The sequence below is a fragment of the Pteropus alecto genome, unplaced genomic scaffold (assembly GCF_000325575.1).
Source record: "Pteropus alecto unplaced genomic scaffold, ASM32557v1 scaffold45, whole genome shotgun sequence".
NCBI lineage: Eukaryota > Metazoa > Chordata > Mammalia > Chiroptera > Pteropodidae > Pteropus > Pteropus alecto.
The window spans coordinates 2,608,505-2,613,045 of record NW_006442491.1 but is presented as its reverse complement, the minus strand read 5'-3'; positions in this window follow the sequence as shown (position 1 = coordinate 2,613,045).

Below are 4,541 nucleotides of genomic sequence, written 5' to 3'. Positions count from 1 at the left end.
TCAGGGTGTGGGAGATACTTGGAAGGGAAGAGAGAGGGAGAATGAAAGAGTTGGAAAGAGAGGTGGTAGGGTGAGTGGTAGCAGCGGGGCAGAGAGAAGAGGAGGAGAAAGAAGGGGAAAGATAAAGATCAGAACAGAGGAGAGACAGCAGCAGAGGGTGGGAGACAGGCTAGAAGAGGAGAGGAGGATAGAGATGGGGGTAAGAGGGAGAGAGGGAAAAGAAGAAGAGAGAGATAAGGCACGGGGGAAGAGTACGTACACCTCAAACCGAGAGCAGGAAACAAGAAAGGTGGGGACACAGGCCAAGGTGAAAAGTGCACGTTTCTGGCCCCCAGGAGCCTGGCTACCTCTGTGTGCACCCCAGGGCGCCGGGGAGAGGGGAGGACCCGAGTCGCAGTGGCCTTTCTGGTCAGTTTCTGCTGGGTTTTGTCGATGCCATTTCCTTGATGGAGGCGGGTGGGGAATGGGGCTGTCCCCTCACAAGTGAAAGCGTGCCCTTGGTGCCCCACGTTCAATGTCATCCCTGTCCTTTCAGTGCCACCCCAGCTCTTTAGGGCACACTTTTCTGCGTATGACTTTACCGCATTTTCTGGCTTCACCTTTGCCAGCTTTTGGAGACCCCACCTTTTCAGTAGCCAGCGCCAGGGACCTTCCTGACTACCCCCACCTCCCGGCCGGGACCGTCAGACCCAAGGCAAAAACAAACAGCCCCGAGGGCACTTCAAGAAGCATGCGGTGGCCCGACGGCCCACTCGGGAGGATAAAAGAGGCTGCAGCCACCCCATCGGCCCCCGGCCGAATAATGGGCGAGCAGCAGATTGCTGGGGGCACTTGAAACTCGAGGGGAGGGACATACTTGAGCGCGGCTGCTCCCGCGCCCGGCGGACGGCGCGGCCTGGCGGACTCTCCCTTGTTCGCTTTTCTTTCATGCACTCTCCTTTTGTGTGGAATTATTTAAACGGGAGATCCGTGGCAGCTTTATGCTAATGTACAGAACAAAGGCGGCGGCCCGCGGGCGGAGGCCGAGAAGGTGCCCGGAGGCCGGAGTAGCCGCGAGGGGCGGCAGGCGGCCGGCTGCGCGTGTCTCTCGCGTGCCCCAGGGACTGACAAAACAACCCCTCATTCCTGCAAACACAAAGCCTCTCCTGGGCTTGGGTCTGCGTGCAGCGTGCAGCGTGCACCAGGGCGCGGGCCCCTCCAAGACGTGATGGCTGGCACTGTGGCGGTAGCGCACGGTTCGGGCCGGGTCTTGACTCCTGGGCAAAAAGGGCCTGGGGTAGGACTTCTGTGAATCCAGCCGGAGTACGCAGCAGAGGAAGGGCGGTGGGGGTCGGGACGCTGACAACTCCGTCTCCCCCCTCCCTGGCGAAACGCGCCGGGTGCCAGGGGTGAGACTGCGGACCCTCCTGTCTTCGCCTCCGAGGAGCTCAGGGGCTGCCTGGACTCGTAGACTTCCCCACGGGGCAATTCCTAGGCCGAAATTCTCCGTTCTAGCGCTCATTTACAAACTTCATGCTTTCTAAAACCTCCCTGGAGCTAGACTCCTGAGCTAGGGGGTCACAATGAACCCCGGCGCGCTCCCCGACGGCAGCCTGAGACATCAGGGAAGGAGAACTTAGAGCGCCTACGGCCTCCAGCTCTGCGGCCGTCAAAAGAACCCACAACCGGGTCTGCAAGATCAGGAAGCGATAGAGGCCACCGTATGTTTCCAAAGAGCTGGCTGGGTCCCGATAGGAAAAGGAGGAGACTCCTGGGACCTGGGAAGGACACTTCTGGATCCTTTTGCTCGCCGGTTCCGTGAAGCTCCCTTGGAGCGGGTCATATCGGCGCTCAGTGTTTCCCCAGTCCAACTCTACGCGGCCCCTATTCGGAATTGCAGTGTGCAAAGGGCGGCCGCTGGGGCGCAGCGTGGCGGCGCTTTGCTCTTCTTAGAGGAAAACAAATATCTCGACACCATGTCCCTATCCCCGCAGGCACGAAGATTCTGAGAAATAAAATCATGCAGAAAACAACGGAAATCCACGACCGGTACAAGAGTGCACATCCTCAGAGGTTGATGGTGTGTGCGTCGGTGCCCACAGCCTGATTCTTCCCCAGTCCTGGGTTATGAAATTAATTTCTAATACTTGTACCTTTCAAGTTCCCATTTATTTTGACCGTACCCATCTGAAGGCAGATTTCATTTTCGCTGGCAAGACTAGAAACCACAAATAAAGAAAAAAAGAAATGGATCCATTGAATCTCATTTACTCAATAGTGTTCAATAGATTCTCTTGGCTGAATTCAGAGCCCTGTTTAAATTCGCTGCATTCAGACAGGAGACAGGGTTTTTGTTTTGTACCAACCCCTCCCCCCCCTTACAATTATGGGTGTTATTTTAAAGAATTCACAAGGTGACTAACTCTCCCTGTTATTTGTTGAATGAAAGGAGTGTTACACATGCAAGACCAAATACCCCGCAGTCAGTTGGGGATCACTGGCTGAGCCCCCCCACCCCCCATTATTCCGCAATCCAGATGGGATTCGTGATCAGAAAATAAAATTGGCCGAAGCTGTCCCGGAATCCCTTTCCCACTTCTAGTTTCATCAGCAGTATTAATCAGTGCTTAAAAGAACGGGGAAATAACATCAGTTACTTTTAGATCGAAAACATACATGTTTTAGATAAACTCATTTTAGGATTTCTAACCTTTTTCAGAACTGTCATTCACTTCATTTAGCATTTTTAAAACGAGTGTGAGAGATTTCAAAATATATTACATTATATGTATTATTCTCTTTTCAGTCTCTGAGTTGAAAGACTATATCACAAAAAAAAAATCATCAAATATCTTTCTCCTTGATTAACCAACGTGATTAACTAACCCTAACAACTGTCCCATTGCAACTTATTACTCACGTAGACTCTATTTTAAAATTCTGTTTAATTTCCACGCCAGGGTATTTTCAGAGGGAAAATCCGAAAACAATTAAATACCTTCAGTGGAATTAAGCATAAGCGAAACTCAGCAAAATCTATCTGGCTGCATAGAGCTTTGCAGAAAAAAAAATGTCCATTTCCTTCTCTTTCAATCAAGTGACATTTTCCGCGCAACATATCACATTTTATGTGCCTTTGCTATTTGCTCCCCAGTGATGGGCGATCAGGGCCACTACACACTCTTGGGGTTCTGCCCCCGCCTCCGGAGATGCTGCCTTTTGTGCCTCCTCAGGGCTGGGCTGAGAAAGGGATGAAGGCGAAGGGCCAGGTCTGGGTCCGAGCGGGGCGGCGGGGGAGAGGGGTGGAGTGTGGATCTTTGCTGTTGTCTTTTCCTGGTGACTGGGGGTGAGGAAGCGGGAGGCAGCTTGTCCACTCCGAGGCTGCAGCCTGCCTCAGTGGACAGATTGCCCCTCCCCACCCCCGCAACCCACGGCTGGCAGCACGCGTCGCTTTTGCCTCCAGATTGGCCGCGACTGGCGCTCAATAGCGGGAGGTTAATTTCCTTCACAAAGGTGAAGGGGGCACGGCTCCGGGGGGCCCCCGCGCCCAGACAGGCGGCCCCTTTATTCTGCAGCGCCTTGATTGGAGCCCTTGATTTAGCATCTGATGTCAACCAGCAGACAAAATGCCCGCTCCGAATGAAAATGTATGAGGCCGCGCAACGAGAGCGGAAACCAACTTCACTGGGGCGCACGCGGCTGACCTCGCGGTTTGGGCTTTGGTCAATTCCACCTGAATCAAACCAGTCTCGGGCGAAGCTTAGCTTTATTTGAAATTGGAATATTGGAAATGATATGCTATAATCTACAGTCTTTTGAAAAAAAAAAAAAAAAAGTTCAGAAATTCAAGTTCCTTTTGGAACCCAGCCCAGGCTGCCCCCAACCCCCACCCCTTTAGCGCCGCGTTGGCTGGCGGTTGAAGAAGTGCGGTGCCAACTGCTTCTTAAACTCCAGAGAAAACATCCCGAGGCTCGGGAGCGCGCCCAGGCCGCGGACGCAAACATCGCCCACGACGCAGCCAGAAGGCCAGATCCTCTACCCAAACTCTGAGCCCAAAGGCCCCACTTTCGTTTGGATCTTGGGTACCGCGGCCCACCCATCCGAGGCGCGTGCGGGGGCTCTTGGCGACTAGGGCTTTGCAGCTATTTTCGATTCTTGGTTATTTCCCAAACATCACGAAGAGTTCCTGTGCCTCACCCGACCCCCTCTCCCACCCCAGCAGCCGCACTCAGATCTGCCCCGCACCGGCTCCGGCCTACCACCGCCCCAACCCAATCAGCTCTCCCAACTTCCCCTCCGCTCCGGCTCGCGGGTTGAACCCTCCTGACATATTTGGGGCCATTCTTCTCCTTTGTTGCTATTTTGCTCGCGACCCGCGGGTAATCCCGGCGCGGGAGGGGGGCGTGCATTGTCAAGCTGATGGACGGGCCCATTTGGCGGCTCCGCGCCCCCCGGAGGAGAGACACAAAGCCCAGGCACGTGCGCCTCCCCATAGAGGAGCAGCAGACCGTGAAGGGAGGCGGGGCCGGGCGTGTGCCTGGGCCAGGCGGGGCGGCGGCGCC